The sequence below is a fragment of the Rhipicephalus microplus genome, chromosome 4, assembly GCF_043290135.1.
Source record: "Rhipicephalus microplus isolate Deutch F79 chromosome 4, USDA_Rmic, whole genome shotgun sequence".
Taxonomy (NCBI): domain Eukaryota; kingdom Metazoa; phylum Arthropoda; class Arachnida; order Ixodida; family Ixodidae; genus Rhipicephalus; species Rhipicephalus microplus.
In genome coordinates, this window is record NC_134703.1 from 30,341,225 (window position 1) to 30,359,577 (window position 18,353).

Below are 18,353 nucleotides of genomic sequence, written 5' to 3' on the forward strand. Positions count from 1 at the left end.
CTCCTCCCCCCCCCCCCCCCGGGGGAGGGTGTGTGTGTGTGAGCGAAACGTCTAACGATGAGATAAGTGCTCTGGCACAACTACCTTTCTTTTCTTTTCACGGAGCACGTGTTGTGACACGGCTACAGTACTGGTTTGGCGATGTGAAGTCATTTGCTGGGGCATCGGTTGTGAAATTCAGCTTTCCAATCAGGCCACCCTCCACAACTGGAAGTTCTATAAGAGAGATAGATCACTGTGAGCACGCGAAACATGCGTATACATTCGTCACCCAGATATACATTTTTATGCACGCGTTACGTGACATTAAGCACCATCCACAAGTTCTGACCGGTTTAACTCGTTTGTACGAGTATTAGACCCCTTATAAAGCTGCTAATTTGAATTAAACTTGATATGGGCGACGATTAGAGCGACAGAAATGGAGCGACATCTGAAATATGTCGTCAGGAATGTAAAGGTATCCGTCATCAGCCAGGTTGTGCGGGCTGGTATATGTTGAGGAATGAAGATTCCGTCTCAATTACATGCTTTCCACGATTCTTCAGTGGATCGCCTACGAGAAGCCGACCGATAGGTGTGATTTCTAATATTAGAATAAAATATTGCTAAGGGAACTGTTTAGTTAGAACGTTATGCCTGTTGTTGCATGTTACACCCGCAGTTGGATGCGTTATGATGGAGCGAGTAAGTTCTGCCCCCTCCATGGGCGTTGGCAGGATTTTGCCGGGGGGGGGGGGGGGGGTCAACCCCGTGTCGCGTCATGGCGGTAGAGAGGGGGAAGAACTGGTGTGGCCTTGGGTGGAGGGAAGGGGAGATTGCTAATGTAGCACGAGGGGGGGGGGGGGGGGCAAGTGCCCCTTTTGCACCCTTCTCAACAGAATCGAAAGTTGGGCAGGTTGATATACAAAGCGCTTGTCCTCTCTTCCTGTCTGTTTTTCGTGCGCTTTAACTGATAGGTATACCATGCACCCTTCTGCCGACGCCCATGTGACCATCGACCCGCCACCCTCTCAATCTGGTGGTGTGGAAGGAGGGGTGTGTACGACGTACACCATATAGTGAAGAAACTTATTTATTATCGATATTGTTGAAATGAACCTTGCGTAATCATTAATTTGCAAGTTTATATCACAATAATTTATTTTAAGTCGTATACCGAGTACACAGCTAACCTGCCCCGTCTGCATTTTTCATGCTGATTTTTGCTTACCCTTTCATAACGCCATTCTTCACACCTAAGTAAACAGTGTTGTCTCTTAAATATTTGATTTCCTTTTTTATTGGTACTTATTGGCGCCACGTAAGGTCGCCGTGAAATTCTCATAGGCACCTTATAAAGGAAGCAACAGTGTCCTTGTATCAGCGTACTTAAAAAAAAATTGGGATATAATCAGCACAGCTTCACTAGTGTAGAAACTTTTAAAAAGAATAGCTGTCTTCAGTTTCGTATTTGGCGCCTCGCGCTCGCTATCGGCTAAAAGCCAAGAGCCAGGAGCTCAACGTAGCCAACGTAGCTGTATTTATTTCTGAACCCTTCATTTATTTATAGATACACGTATAAACTCTTCGTTCTAAAGTTAACGTTATGGAAATAGTGACAAAAAACGTACGAAAACTTATCTTTACCTTGTTAAGCTTCTTTTGCTTTCGGGCCACGGAACTTTTCTTCAGCGCTTGCCGCTTTAGCAGACGACGCGCGCCGCCATGATGCGCGAGAGCCGCATCGAGATTCTGCGTTACGATGCGAGAGTTCTCCCCCTCCTCGCCTTCTTGCTCACTCGCTGCTTGTCGGAGGAGGCCAGTGTCGGTCGGCCGCATGTGTTCCTTGTTTGTGTGGCTCGCTCGCGCGTAGGATATTTTTTTTCCAGCGTGCTTTCGTCGTGCTTTTTGGCTGCGTCTGCGTTTAGAGCGCCTGGTGCTGCATTGCATGAGTGTGCGTGTGTGTTCCTATTCCCTCCGCGTCTGTGCTGCGGTCGAAACGGCACCGCCGAAGAGCCCGGATACTCCGAACCGCCCGTGCCTGTGCTCGCCGCAAGACCTCACACCCTGCTGTTTTCTACCGCTGCACCTACGACTACTGAGGCATTAGGGTGCCCGTCTTTTATGGAATAGCTCATATCAACGCCTGGATGCACAATTAAGGTGGGTGAAAACCGTTCTTACCGTCAGCGCTGTTCACGCAGTGACAGACTCGCCAGAAGCTCCTGGTGTCGCACCATGTGTTTGCCGCTACCCATTTGTGCTTTAAACGAGCACCCGGCGGTGCTAAATTGAAGACGGTGAAAGGAAAACAATCCTTTCCGTCTGGCGGCATGCGGAATAACGCTCTGAAGCCTTCCGAGGAGTTCGTGTCGGCAGAACGCTCTACTACTGCGGACCGACGCGCCCGCGCGATCCTCAAGAAGCGCCGATCCAACTTGAAAGCGATAGCACCCCCCCGTGTCGTAAGCTACTCCTATATAGAGGCGCGCGTTTAGCGATTTCGCGCCTTTTACTTTTCTTCCGAGAAGTCTTTCGATAGCTGTGTTAGCGGCGAGTGACACCTGCGTTAGTTACACAGCTCATGGGAATTTTCGACCGTGATTTCACTATGACGTCATTGCTCGACGAGTCTCATAATTGCAGCTTGAAAAACCGACCGATTTCTCTAGGCATCTGTTGGCCCGTTCAAGCAGTGGGCTGCATTATTTGTCAGATTTTAATAACCTTCGGAGTACTGCGAGTGCACAAGTTCGGAACTTTGCTCGCTGCAACTATGCGGTGATTATCCGTTTTATTTATTCTTTGCGACCTTCGTATCTCTCTTCGGTCGCGTTCAACCATCTGAATTGCGGTCTGCTGCCAAAGTTCGCGCGAGAAACACCTCTCCGCGCTTAGCGGTGTTCTGACGCTGCCTCGCCCGACTCTTGCCATTCTGCGACCCACTGCGGACGCCAGCTGCTCGCCACAGCTGTTCTCAGCGAAGTTCAAGGCGCTCCGATCGTCCGTGCAGCGTTTAGCGCAGGGCCGGTGGCGAATTAAGAAGACCCCTTATCGAAATCGTGTGCGTGTTTGCCGCACGCATCCGTATACCTGAAGAATCGTCGTTATGTTGACCAAGGCTGCGAGTTGCGTTTTGTTGCAGCGCGTTTTTGTCATTGAAAACTGCTTATCGAGGCTTGTCGGATGATTAATGAAAGCGAATAATCGCCCCCCCCCCCCCCTCTCCCTCCTCTTGTGAATGGCTTGCTGCCGTCTGCACTCCCGAATTCGTGTAATTCTGATCGCGCACCCCTCCTATTCATTCCTTACAACCCAGCGCTTAGACCGGTCCATTACGGTAAGAAAACAGTAACAAAAAAGACGCAAGTGCAATGATTTCCCAGTAAGTACTCTCCCTAGCGGTTTTCTTATTTCTCGTGTTACGAATCCGTGCCGTCTGGAAGTCCCGCAACTAATTCGCGTTGTCCCGTGGCTGCCTTCGCGGTCAGATCTGCGTTTTTGCGGTTTTTCTTTTGCTCGTGACGTGAAAGCGTAACATAAACGTGTCGCTAGTTTATATATGCCACGTCATCCTTTTTCGTATATCAGACGCTGGTGCGGCCGTCTGGTTTCTCTGGGTATTTAGTCCCACCCCATCGTCATGTGTACCATGCCACGCGTAGTTCGTCCAACGCTAACTAGTCGGAAATCTATATCCTCTTTGCTTTAGATAAGGTTAGTGTTTCCGATTTATGGGGCAGCGATTTGCTCGAAGGGCACTGTCGCTATAGTGAAACCAATGTGTTTTCCGCAAAGCCTGCGTGCAGCGATTACCGTTCACAGCTCCGTCTACGCGCTAGAAAAGTAAAAATACACGCACTAAAAATAACGGTGGAAGATGCGCTAAACAGCATTGTGCGTCGAAAGACTTGGTGACAAGTGTTACTGCACGCGGCCTGCCGTTTTAAATGTCGCGCTGAAATGATTTCACATAAAACGAAAGTTGTCACCCGTGGCTCGAGTTGAGTCGTTCTGACTGTGTCTGCTTCGTCGCCCGGTTTGTCTCACTCGGTTAAAAGTTCTACAGTGCGTACGATCCCTTCCATCACAACTAGTTTAGCAATATAGTTTTTTATTTTAGAAATAACGAATACAAAACGAACATCATTTAATCCTCCTCTCTCACTTGAGCCCCGCCGCGGTGGTTTAGTGGCCAAGGTACTCGGCTGCTGACCCGCAGGTCGTGGGATCAAATCCCGGCTGCGGCGGCTGTATTTCCGATGGAGGCGGAAATGTTGTAGGCCCGTGTGCTCAGATTTGGGTGCACGTTAAAGAACTCCAGGTGGTCGAAATTTCCGGAGCCCTCCACTACGGCGTCTCTCATAATCGGTTTTGGGGCGTTAAACTTCACACATCAAACAATAAAATACAGGCTCACTTGCCTTTTTTTCATCTCACCCATTCTGATTACGTCACTTATATGAAGTGGTTAATTTCGGTCATTCCTCTAAGGCTCAGTGAGATGGACCTCGTTTGTTCGTCAGTTCTTTGGCAACGCCGTGATGTGTGCATTATCTCGCGATTTCGGAAGATTTCCACGCATACCTGCTCTTAGGAACGTCTTTTATTTCTGTTTACCAGTCGCAGACGCACTCATGCATCTGACGTCAGCTAAGCTAAATCCATAGTGTATTGTGCTCCGTGCTTTGACCTTGCCCTATACCCACCGTACGCATTTGTCCACCCATGTTACGCGTTATCGTTGCATCAGCTGACCAGACGCTGGTCTTGAAATGCTTCCTTTCGCGACTATTTTAGTGTACTCGAACAGACATAGCTTACTAACATTCACCTCTGTGGTGGCTACTGTGCTTGCATGCTGACCCGGATGTCACGGGAATGGCCATGGCCGGGAACGAGGCCGTCACTTTCGGGTCAGCACGCAGAGTAGCCAGTGTGCCACCGAGGTGGACGTATCAAGGTTTTGATGATGATGATGATGATGGCCTAAACGAATGGCTCTCACCCACTCGGGGGGATTGGCCAAGAAACGATTATTTAGATAGTGGATCACATATTACTTTTAAATAAATGAATATTTTCGCTTATTATTATTATTATTATTATTATTATTATTATTATTATTATTAAGCTTATTAACTGATCATGAGCTGTGATTTGTCAGAAGAGTGGGTCTGAAAATTAATAGGCACAAAACTAAAGTAACGTTCGACAGCCTCGGCAGCAAACAGCAATTTGCAATAGGTGGAGACACAATAGAAGTTGTAAAGGAATATGTCTGCTTATAGGACAGGTAGTAACCGCGGAGCCGAACCATGTGAGAGTTAAATAACTAGAAGAATAAGGATAGGGTAGATCACATTCGGCAAGCATTCTCAAATCATGAATGGTAATCTGTCTCTAACCCCTCCAGAGGAAGGTATATAACAGCTGCGCGCTGCATGTTGCCGGTACTTGCCTGTATACGGAGCAGAAACCTGGAGGCTTACAAATAGGGTTCAGCTTAAATTGAGGACGACGCAGCGAGCGATGGGAAAATGATTGGTGTAACCTTAAGAGATAAGAAGAGAGTAGAGTGGGTCAGGGAACAAACCGAGGTTAAGGATAATTCAAATCAAGAAGAAATTGCCATGGGCCGCGGGCACGTCGGCAGGATAACCGCTGGTCATTAAGCGTAACTGACTGGATTCCCAGAGAAGGCAAGCGCAAGAAGGAGATAAGGTTAGGTGGGCGGAGATAGAGAAAGTTAGGTGGGCCGATGAGATTAAAAAAAGTACGCAGGTATAATGTGGCAACAGAAAATACGAGATCGGGAGAGGCCTTTGCTGCCCTGCTGTGGGTGTAGTCAGGCTGATGATGATGATTATTATTAACCATTAATAACCGACGTTAAAACGCTTTTGGCAGCGGTTGTTGCGTGCTGCGTTTAGCGGCTCAGAAGTTCACCTTCGCGCAGTGTCCCGAGATAAGTCCATATGTAATGCTCCGGGTGAACTTCCACAGATGCAAGCGGACCTTCGTCGCAGATGGGCTTCGCCGCTGCTGTTCGCGTGTCACTGGTGGAGCGGCGCCCACCAGGAGCGACGCCCACAGTGGAGCAGCAAGATACAATTTGAGAAGCGATTGAGAGAAATGGGGGAAGAGCGTTGGGCTAGGAAGGTTTTCAGCTACTTGTACATGAAGAATGTCGATACAAAACGGAGGAAGCGAACCAGGAAGTTGACTGGTAAATACTTAGAAAACAGCAGGTGGCCAAAACCAAAAAGAACTATCGGTTAAGAAGAAAGTGAAGGAAACGGAGACTGACATGTGGAGAATGGGCATGATTAAGAAGTCCGCACTAGAGATCTATCGAACTTTTAAGCAGGAAATTGCCAAGGAAAGGATCTATGATAATACTCGGGGTAGTTCTCTACTGTTTGAGGCAAGGACGTGAGTACTGCGAACCAAGACATATCGGGCCAAATACGAAGGGGTAGACACAGTATGCAGTGCGTGTGGAGAGGAAGAAGAAACTGCCGAACACTCTATAATGTTCTGTAAAGGGCTTCACCCTATAGTTCAGGATGATGGCGCAGAGTTTTTCAAAGCACTGGGGTTTAGGGACCGGGAGGGCAAAATAGACTTCAAGCGGGTAGACTTAACTAGAAGGAGGTTATCTGATTGGTGGCTAAAGTCAAGGCACGAGTGAAAATTAAACTCTTCACTGCAAAGTACGAATCCTCAAACTCACTTTTTAAGGGAAAAAAATAAATATAGTTTTGGGTTCATTAAGTATTACGGCTTGGTGGCGCTAGCCACCGCCCGATCTAAAGGGTACAACCATATCCATCCATCCATCCATCCGACTCGATCGAGCAGTCAGTCGTGTGGGCGTCCCACGTAGCGAACGTTCGACGCTGCCCTTTCAAGGGGCACGCTGTGCGTCAAGTACAATCCCAGGAAGTGCGATGCCCTCCAACGTGTAGCTGTGGTCAATGTCGCGTTCAATGGGCCGAATCGGTGCGCGCCGTGCTATACGCTTGGTTTGTCGGCCTGCTCTCTCCCTCCTTTTTTTTTCTATCTCTTCTCATAGTCGCCCGTCGATTTGATTGCGATGTTTCATTTAATTGCTTACAGGAATGCTTCAGATCACTGACACTCGCATAATACGCATGAAGTAGGAAGAGAGAAAGGAAACGAGTTGAAATGATACAGTCATTCGAAACGAAATCGTCGTGCAGCGAGTACCACAAAACATCACGCGTCTGAAAGAGGTAGTTTTGCTGGTTCAGTTGGTGCACGAATACATACTAAAGAATCGCTGTATAGGCATAGACGCGAGAACGCGGAGGAAACTCGCAGGGCCTCGCGCTCGCCTATAAGATGACTTGGAAGGCGAAGTCCATCTTGTTTTGTCCCCGGTCGATTGTGTGCTCACGTCCAGATGCGTGAGTGTTATGATGAACATCAGATGTTGAAAACTTCTAGAGCCATTCCCACCACAATCTCCTCTTCTCGTGATCCTACATCGCCCAGGGAAGGGCTTATTCTCACCACTGTGAGCCCATCCCTACAAGAATTCATGAAAAAAAAAAAATCTGGTACGGTGCCTTGGCATGGCCGTAACTTTGCAGAGCCGTTTGACTTTTTTTCCGCGCGAATTATGAGTTCCGAAGAAGTAAACCTATAGCTTTGGGAGGGAGGTGCACTCCATATGTTCGGAGATTCGTAATAAAAGTTAGCCGCTGCAAACTTACGTAATGATTAACAAGTCCAGCATAGCGACGAAGGCCCTGTGGAGCGCGCACCACATATAATTTGAGCATCTCGCTGTTGGTCAGTCAGTCCCGGTATGATGATGATGATGATGAACCTTCGGCTTTGCTGGCACTCGCCCACAAAGGGGGATCGGCCAAGAACCGGGCGGCAGGATCATCAAGTGTGTTCAGTCCCGGTATAGTCGCGGCCGTGTCTCACGAGCGGGGCGCCGGCCATCGCCCCTCGGAGAAGCATTGCGAGATAACGGGCTGATGAAGGCGCTCGCGTATCGTCGCCGACTCGCCTTATCGCATTCGGAGTGCTCAGGTAGCGATAATATCCGCAATATGGAACTACGGCTCAGGGCCATGGCTGGAAACAATAAAGGGCCAGTTGCGTTCCGGCCGTACGCTTGTCTTACGCTGTCTATCGTTGCTATTGTCACAGAGACGAGAATTCGATCGAGAGAGCAAGAGGAATATCGGACGTGCCATCTCATGTACGCTGACCTTAGCTGACGTTCGAAAACGTGAGCTCTGCATGCCGATTCAAACATCGCTTTCGCAATTCGGAAATCTCGCGATCTTGAGATGCAGTCTGAGACACGGAGGAGGTGGTCGAACCACTGAAATGCTGCTCTGACGGCTCAAGTAGTTGACGGTATACGGACGCGTTCTAGATTATTTGGAGGAGCGTCATCACGTGTTATCCGAAATTGAACAATAGGTACATAAAACATTGACGTCGTTGCTGGAGCACCAGCGCGGCGCGACGCCAAGTTTGTGGCGTCGCATTGATGTTATCAAATCACATGCACGTTTATTCCTTATTCAGACGCGGATGCTTTCCCGCCGTGTCATGATTGCATTGAAGCAGGCTAACCGGCACTTGTTTGTCATCGAAGCCGCCATCTTGGAGTACCAGTATACGTTCGGAAATGGCGTCCGTGAGTGTCACGTGCAAGCTATCTGTAAAATGTAACCACTTTAATCTTGTTTGTATAACTGATCGCAATGAATACGCGTGGTCTGTGCGCTTTTCCGGGTATATCACTCGTGCTGCCTGGTTCGAGGTAGCCATGTTTGATCATGGCCCCAGTTACCGCATTTTGGTGTGAGGGAAAATGCAAGTAAGCCCTTCGATACGGTGTGTCTTATACGAGCAGATGTACGAACAAGGAAGATTACTCTGAGAGGCCCGTTTCTCTGTTAGACGCAACCAAGGAAACCAGCAGGTTTGTTGCTTTTTAATTCTATAGTGTAACGATTATGTCCGAAGCTGAAAAGCAGTGGGAGTGGACGTATAAGAGTATCTGGCGCAACGCTGTGGAGGCTATGCAAGAACTTAAGTGTTTATGCTTTCGATGAGCGCCGGATCATCTCCTGCTCGATGGAGGATTTTTGTTCCTCAAGGACTTTCCTTCGTTTGCTAAGGGTGCATGCCTCCTCGTAGCGAGGAAGAAATAAATACTTAAAAAAAAGGCGCTAGGAGATTCAGCCGCATCACTGATGTTGTTTATTTCCAGGGTATACAAGCTCAGCCTAAGAGCTAAAAGAAAAAAAATATCCTGAGTGGTAAAGACGTTGAACTATATATCTTAATGCGAAAGCATCTACCGCAAGAAGTTTCGCTGGCCTCCTCAGCGTTGTACCTGACGTGTTAAACGGGTCATAATTCTTTCAATTTAGGTAATAAAACTTACACTACACTTGAAAAAGAAAAGTAAAAAAAAAACAAGCGACAGAAAAAAAAATGTGCCTGTGCTTTTCTTGGCTTCCGTCGATTTCATCGGTTGTGCCTGACATAAGCAGATGGTGGTGGCTCCTGCAGTAGCACTGAGATTGGGCTATGCCACATATGTGTGTGTAATATACGGTAAGCCTAACGATAAAACAGCTCAATTTATTACTATCAGGCGCTTTTCAGAGCCTGTGTGAGTGGGTGTGGCAATTGGAATGCGGCTGTGGGACGGTAAAAGCAGAGGGAGAGAAGGAATAAAAGATGATCATTTGCATGAATTACATATTAAACGACTGAGTGCATGCGCACCCGACTCAATTAAGCCGAAGTTTGTCGAGTGGGCTTATCGCATAATCTCAGCTGCGCGCTCCTCGTGTCGATGTGTAGTGTTCTTGCATATAGGTAAAACTTAAAGGACGCCGATCATTCGGTACAGGCCGTACAGTTTGGTGCAGAAGTGGCGTATCTTCTGCTGGTAAGCATTTTTGACAACAGAGCGCCACGCATCCGCTGTTATGGTTAAGGGTACTGGTTGGTTCGTTCACTTCGGTGGTTGGGATGCTCTCCTGCATAGGCCGAATGAGGCCATGGGTTGGGTGGCTGCTGAACTTCGTGAAGGTCACTCATCGATGTTAGTCAGAGTACAGAAACTCTGTCGTACCGAATCTCAGATATGCGTTGTGCCGTAAGTAGTTATTGTACAGGAGTCAACACACTTGTTCGGAACACTGGAACGACGCGCTGCGGACATGACGTTTGCCAATCACACTTGGTTTCGAACAGCCTGAAATACGGGACGCTGAAGACATGCGCCCTGCAATTTGCTGTGTATTCAGATAACTAATCTTGTTATTGGTACACATGGTGCCGGGACATGGTGCGGAACATGTGCTGGAGAGTGCCGCTCCAATGTTCTAGACCAGTGTGTTGACCTCTGTACGAAAAACTGAAGCCTTTATGTACTCATTTAAGATGAGTGGAAGGAGGGTTATCTTTTTGTCTTCTCACTCAAGCCAATCGTTCCTGCCGCGCCGCCCTCCGAAAGTTTGATGCATCTAAAGTGGTTTTAAATTTCCGGAGCCCTCCACTACGGCGTCTCTCATAATCATATAGTGGTTTTGGGACGTTAAACCCCACATATCAATCAATCAATCAATCTAAAGTGGTTTTCCACTGCATGCCTCTGTGACCGGACCAGCCTCGACCAAGCTTCGACGTCATGTGATTACGTCATCGTGTCAGGTCACGTGACGTTAAGGCGACGCCATAGTTGCTTCAGAACGTCCTTCAGAAAAAAAAAAAAATAAGGCACGATGTTGTTTGTTATCTGCATATGGGCTGTCAGCATTTACCGTGTTCGCGCTGTGTAATCTGTTCGGCTGCCCAACGTTTTCCGATCGCACCGGACGAGCATGCCTCGGAACGTATGCAAATTGGCGTATTTCTGCCGTGGGTGCGTGCAGGCACGCTGTACCACTATTCACTTCACTTTATTACCTTAAAGACCCCGTAGAGGGGGTATCACATAAGGGGTGGGAAACATATAACAAATGTAATACATATGCAGGATGGGTACAAGTATGAACAGGGGTAACCAATACAGAAATAAAATAATACATGTGCAGGATCAGTATACATATTGACAGGCGTAATGCATTGCAAAAAAAAAAAGAGAAAGTGAGAACCAGTGGCCGCCGAGACCACTCGAGAACGACTCGAGATCGAGCTGCGGCGCCTGTGGAGGGCGCGCGCCGGTATAGAGCCAGGAATGCATGCAGCGGCAGGAGCACTTTCTGCGACCTTCCTCTTGTTTGTCTCTTTTACTTCCTGCTCGGTTTTTTTTTTTTTGTCTCGGCGGTCTGTCGCAAAGCACGTATGCATCGCTACTATGTATTTTCCTCGCCGGTCTCGGGAGTTATCACTGCTTCCCCTGAGCCCGTTCTTTGTTTGTTCTTCTCCCATCTCGTTGCTTCCCGTACCTGTATACCTTGACGTTGCCTGAGCCGGCGTTGCGCATTCCTTCGTCTTTCGCAGCACGTGCACCTGACGGCCCGTGTAACGACGGCTACGTCAGTAAAGACACTCCCCTCTGCGTGTAACAAACAACGAGCTCTACGGCGTTGCGTCCCGTTTGCGTGTCTCGTACGAGGCTTTCTTTTTTCTTTTGTGCGCCTCGCTATAATGGGCTCGCAATAACCAACCTCCAAGGGCAACCGCGGAGGGTGCACATATGGGACGAGTTAGTAATCTAAGGACCTTTATAGCAGCCCCGTATCCGGGAAATGTCGCAGATAGTGTAACGCAAATGTGGTGGTGTAGCTTTCGTTAGCTGCATGGCTATATCGTTCCGGTAAGAGCGCTTTGTTGACAAGGCTAAGCGTAACCCTTTTCACTTGTTTTACAAATGTTTGCCAGCTGTGACTTCGACAGGCGCATGCGAATCGCAGAAAACTTATGCGTCAGTTGCGTCGTTACACGCAGGTTCGTATATATTCAAGCAGGCGGGCAGCATTGAGTGTTGTATTGTAAAACAAATACGTGCTTTACTATAGAATCTGACGTGCTGGCGGTATATGTAGGTATGGGGCATTCTGGAAAGCAGATTTGCTGAAATGAATTTATATTTGAACTTGTTTAGCAAGACTTGCTTGTGGATTGAGCCTGTCTACCGTTGCTTTTAGGAGCTCTTTGCATGCCTTCTGGGAAAAATGAAACTATATAAAGGAAAGCGAATATGGAGCATCATAGATGCGCACGTCCTATCACGAGCATTAATTGGTGTTCTCTTTTCGCGCTGTATACCTGCAAAGCTTGTACGTACATATTTACTGAGTGCAGCTGCAGAAGTTATTGCGGCGCAAGTATGGTATGCGTGCGTAGCTCGCGAGTTCCAGCCTTTCGCCCCCCCCCCCCCCGCTCCGCGCAAGCCGACAGGGCTCCATGGGTCACACCACATATACCCTCACGACGGTGCATTGACAGCTAGTGCTTGTAACAACCTCTATTCCCAGCGCCACTGGCAACTGACGCTCCAAATGGACCGATCACTTCTCGGAAGGCGAGGGAGCCGCCTTTGGACCCCTTGATCGGCGGCTGTCGGCGGCAGGATGGCCAATTAGTGTCCAATGGGGTGCTGTGCCGAAAGCGCAGTCCCGCGAGGCGGACGGGATCGTTGTCGTATATGCTCGCTTCCTAAGCGTTCGTTTCTTTACTACCTCTTTGGCTCCTCCGAGTTTTGGCCCTACGCGACTTCGGTTTTCCTGCCGACGTCATCCGCGCCTGATGGAGTTGTCCTCCAGCCTTTCGCGATTATCGTGTCCGTCGCCTCGCGCAAGAAAACATATACCAGGAGATGAGTGTTATCCCAGCTAGTAAAATGATCCATCTGCATGGCCCATTTCGCGCGTATTCGCGTTTGCCGTCTCATCCTCGTTTTGGTACGCGTTTGATGTTTTCGTGAATGACTTCGCCTCTGGGCCATCAAGAACCATTTTCCTTATGGGGCTTTTCCATGAACTTGCCACTGCTAACCATGCAGGTCGCCCCTCTGAAGTTATCTAGGCCTCCCCTAGTTTGTTTCTTTTGACACGTGGTTGTCGCATATCGCCGTTCATTCTGTTTTTATTTTCGTCGTTAGTACTTTCTGTACGTGATGCTATTAAACGACCGTTTATGTTAACCACCTCCGCACGCATCGCGCCACTGTAATAGGAAAACGCTGTAGTGTTCTAAACATTGCCTCGAATACCACGCAGTGAGACTGAGCGAGTAAGATAGTAGAGCATACACAGTTGAAACTACGGGAGAAGGTGATTCTCTGTTTTTTTTTCTTTTTACCTATCATGCGCCGACTTGGTTTTCAGAATGAAAGTCAGCCAACTCCATTATATGTACTGCATGCAAGTTATAGATAAGTGCCGATTGCGACCAGGTACGTCGTCCCGTTCACCTCGACGCTTTCCCGTTGGCTGCATTCAGCTGGTATCCGGATCATTGTACCAGACACGACCACATTTGATCTTTCATTCTTTCTGTATAAGTGTTCTTACAGCGATAAAAATGGCAGCATATCCACGGACTGAATGATGGAGAGTGGGGCGAAGAATTCGTCCGTCCATTCGTTCTTGCTTCCGTCCGTCCATGCGTCCGTCAGTGTGACCGTCCATGCGTCCATCAGCCCGTCCGTGCGTGCGTCTGTTCGTGCGCCCGTCCCTGCGTTCGTCCATGCAGCCGCCCCTGCGTCCGTTCATGCGTCCATCCATGCATCTGTCTATGTGTCGGTTCGTCCATCTATTCAACACTCCAAGTACCACCATCTCGCATCTTTTCATCATATATTCCTCATATAGAAGCACCGCCATCCAGCGGACATTCCAAGGACTAAACGAGAGGTGGCACACGCACACTTTCTTACGGCTTGCGCTTCGGGTCCACTTCCCACCTTTAACCACCTCGAGTTCGTGGTATATACTAGTTCACTGTATTCATGGCACTGCGGCCCAACGCTCGCTAATCCTTTCTAAAACCAAGGAGGTTACGCCCAGCGAGTATAACGTAGCAACCTTTTCCTGTCAGATAGTGCTCAATGTACATGCCAATGGCTGCTAATGGGAAATGAGAGACAGGAGAATTCGGCTTTTACTTTCTTACGGCTTGCGCTTCGTATCTACTTCCCATCTTTAACCACCTCGAGTTCATTCATGATATAAACTAGTTCATTGTATTCATGGCAGTGCGGCTCAACGCTCGCTAAACCTTTCTAAAGCTAAGGAGGTTACACCCAGCGAGTATAACGTAGCAACCCTTTCTTCTCAGATAGTGCTCAATGTACATGCCAATGGCTGCTAATGGTGATCGCAGCCTGCGCGTTAACTAAAAGCCGAATGCTCCTGTCTCTCATTCCCCATTAGAAGCCATTGACATGTACATTGAGCACTATTTTTTATTGTTCACCAACGCACAGAAGAAGTCTCTCACCGGCACCACCTTGGAGGTCAAAATGTTATACTTGTTACATACTACGGGGGACGCACGGGTGCCGCTATAAGGAGCTTCGCTTCTAAAAAAACATCCACAAGTGTTAGGAAAATTTGCAAAGGCGTTTTGTAGATGAGACGCCGGCAAATGAATAAGCGAGGGCAACAGAAAAGCACAGTGTTTTTTGTTTCTGTATTGCCCCGCCGCGGTGGTCTAGTGGCTAAGGTACTCGGCTGCTGACCCGCAGGTCGCGGGTTCGATTCCCGGCTGCGGCGGCTGCATTTCCGATGGAGGCGGAAATGTTGTAGGCCCGTGTGCTCAGATTTGGGTGCACGTGAAAGAACCCCAGATGGTGTAAATTTCCGGAGCCCTCCACTACGGCGTCTTCATAATCATAGCGTGGTTTTGGGACGTTAAACCCCACATATCAATCAATAAATCAATCAATCAATCAATCAATCATTCAAATAGCCCCTTGACAAGGTCACTATGAAATGCCATTGCGCAGAAGTATACGTATAGTTTATTCAGGCGAGAACAGCCCTTCCACATTATCGTCCTCTTGCATTATCGTCCCATCTGTCGGCGCGTGTGGGGATTATTCGGATTAGCATTGCGTGCACGTGCAATTTCGTGCTCGTACGATGACTATATGCGCAATGAGAAGCGGGCGTCGATGTATTGTGACCACCCGGGCGTCTTCTTACTACGCATGTGTGATCGCCGACTTTTATAGCTATTGTGGTGTTAAAAGACGGCCCGAAAACACGGACAAGCTGTCAAGATAACGTTTTTTTTCGACTTCTCATTGTGTCCGTGGTTTTGCACACCAACTGTTCTAACATAAACGTCTATACAACCTCTCGCGTGCCTTTAATCAAAAGAGCCATGGTGTGATTGAGGCATATTGTATAAAGGCGGGATGCATTTTGACTACTTTCACTTACCAAATGTTCGGACGTTGGGCATGATTATTAATAGAAAAAAAAAACGATGCAAGCTGTTTCATCTGCTCTACTTGATGTCGCATTTTTATCCTACAGGCGCACAAAAATGTGTTCTACAAACGCGGTTCTCCCGTTTCTGCTACAGACGAGCGTACGCAGAATGTCGGGAAGTGGTACCTGCGTCTCGCCTCTTTACGCCTTCCTCCGCAAGAACGTTCATCTATCTGCGGATGCTCTGGGAAAGAATGAAAGCCACAGTGCTACCTTATTGCTTCGGCTGCTTATATATCCATCTGCGCTACCATGTATATCCTAGCTTGGTTTCCATAACTCTAATTTGATTATATATAGCTGTATTTTTAGTGGCGGAATCTTGCTTTCTCCTGTCGACTTGCTCTCATTTTATTTTCCTCTGAGGTTGATAAGCAAAAGTTTGGCGGCTTTTAAACAAATTTCTCTGTCAGCGAACACGGCCAGAAGCGTGATGCCTCGATGCTGTCGCCAGGTGGTCGAATTGACCCGGATCCGTCCAATACGGCGCCACTCATAGCCCGAGTTGCTTTGGGGCGTTCACTCATATATATATGAACGGCGAAACCAAGCTGACGGAGCGCTCTCTATCTTCCCCCCCTTCGGAACGCGCTGGCACCGACGCAGACCACTCGTATACCCTTGCCGAGGGAAGCGCCTTATCTTAATTATAGCCGTTATTATCTCACGCGAAGGGCGGTGGTGATTCCGTTCGCGAGCTTGAGCCGCAAACATTCGTGACGCCCACCTGATGTGTGCGGAGCGCGGTCTGGTCATCGGCGCGACCTGTTTTCCATCCGCTAAAATTTGCAGTCGCGGAACCGACGATTGCCGTCTTATATACGGACATCTCCGGCTTGCGATTAGTTCGCAGTACACGTACGAGGTCCTTGGCTTCGTAGTTGTTTGTGTCACCGGTGGAACGTGTCACTAAAGGGCCCGTGTGTCAAAAGTTTGCCGCTTCGTGGTGCGCATTGCCCCGCCGTGGTGGTCTAGTGGCTAAGGTACCCGGCTGCTGACCCGCAGGTCACGGGTTTACGTCCCGGCTGTGGCGGCTGCATTTCCGATGGAGGCGGAAATGTTGTAGGCCCGTGTGCTCAGATTTGGGTGCACGTTAAAGAACCCCAGGTGGTCGAAATTTCCGGAGCCCCCCACTATATACGGCGTCTCTCATAATCATATGGTGGTTTTGGGACGTTAAACCCCACAAATCAATCAATCAATTCGTGGTGCGCATTCGGCGTCACGACAGCCATGGTTAGTCAGTAGTGGCGGTACACGCTCCTCAGAGGAGCAGTGATGTAGTACTGTGAACGCGTGCTCATTTAATGTATTCGGTAAATCCAATGAGCGGTCGTGGAATGGCAGAACGTGTGCCTCCAATTTTCTGCGACGCTGCGCCAGGAATGAGCGCATTCCCTAACCTCACCGCACTTATCCCTGCCACAACAACGTACCGTACCTACCGCCTTGTACGACAGTGTGTCTGAAGAGCGGCTAATGAGCGCGCTGTCGCGCTTTGCCCTGCCGTGAAGGAAGTTTCATTACTGTGCGCCATGCCCCTCCTCTCGTCGGAATGCGTTCCGTATATACGATGACTTACAACAGGGAGCGCCACTCGCGACGTCCTTGGCGAGGCTGCACCGACTGGTTACAGTGTATACTGGAAGGTATACAAATCTAGACCAGCATGCCCTTGCGAGTCTGTAGGGAGGGTTGAGGTGTCGCTGGAGAAGAAGCGTGCCCACCGGATTGATGATAATGCGCCCTGCTATGGAGCCGGCACTTTTCAACTCTCTCTTGTCGCTGCTTCAGTTCCAGGGCTCACGGGCTCGCCCAGGTGGCTCGTGTATCTCGTTAATGAAATCGCCGGGACGGAGAGCGGTTCGCACTTACCCAGAAAGAGAAATAAATCCAGCTCGCTACGTATCACTCAATATACGCCCGCTGTGGCTCCAAGCCAACAGATATTGTCATTGTTTCGTCTATAAAGGTCTACACAATGCATAACATCTGCTCTCCCCCCCCCCCCCTTTTTTTTTGTTCAGCTTGGAAGGCGGTATACCGTCAAGCTGCTTCGTTTTCAATATTGACTTGTACAGTGAACCACGCTGCACAGCGTCCGCGCTACCGGTTCTGCAAGACCGCGTTATTCTCTCTCTCTCTGGGTGCTGGAGTCCCTTTTGCATAATTCTGTCAATAATCGTCCGCTTTTTGTTCATTATGCCATACATTGCTGTTGAACTTGCCGGAAGTGTCGTAGCGGGAGGCTCGTTCGTTTCTGTATCTGAATAAGCACAAGCGAGGTAGATGAGCAAGTATTCCTCCACGTGTGTGTTCATCATATGTCCACGTTTACATGCGCTGTACGCTTTGGCCACGGCTTTGGCTATAGACGAATTCCACCGGACTTACGTCACGAAAATGCGGTGGCGCTGTCTTGGTAGGCAAACTACGCTCTGCCTACAGCAGTTTCTGCCAAGTTTTCAATGGTGCATGGGGTGTTCTCAGTCAAGCAACGAGAAAAAAAAAAAAAAACGGTATGCCGACGAGCTGCTTCGCGGTTGGATATGTGACTCGCGTCTCACAACTTAGTTTTTTTTTTTTTTTTTTGGCGCACATCGCAGCCCTCAGCGCTTATGGCTTTCACAACGCTTATGGCGTCTCACAACGTCGTTTCGTTGGTGCACATCGCAGCCCTCAGCGCTTATAGCGAAGTTACGTGTGGACGTCGCTATAGTTTTACTCATAATGTCGACATTGGCCTACCTGTGCTTATACAAACATGGATTGGGTCTATGCGATATCATTCAACGAACTTGCCGCGTTGTGGACGAGCTCTGTCGGTCTTTCCGAAGCACCGGCAGCCTCGCAAACCCCGCTAAGCCCTTCGGGGCGAAAACCCAGTTTCGAACGCAAACCTAGCCTGCAAAG

The 18,353-nt window shown here is 48.8% G+C and overlaps 1 protein-coding gene across 4 annotated transcripts in view; it reads left to right on the forward strand.

Annotated features, from left to right (window-relative positions):
- The first annotated feature begins 1,788 nt into the window (after positions 1-1,788).
- The window catches only part of LOC119171819 (uncharacterized), a 460,188-nt gene continuing 443,623 nt past the window's right edge, over positions 1,789-18,353 (forward strand). For all 4 annotated transcript variants that reach the window (XM_075892443.1, XM_075892445.1, XM_075892448.1 and 1 more), the window contains exon 1: positions 1,789-2,145. The gene's annotated coding sequence lies outside the window, so the exon portion shown is untranslated. The remainder of the gene's footprint in view (positions 2,146-18,353) is intronic.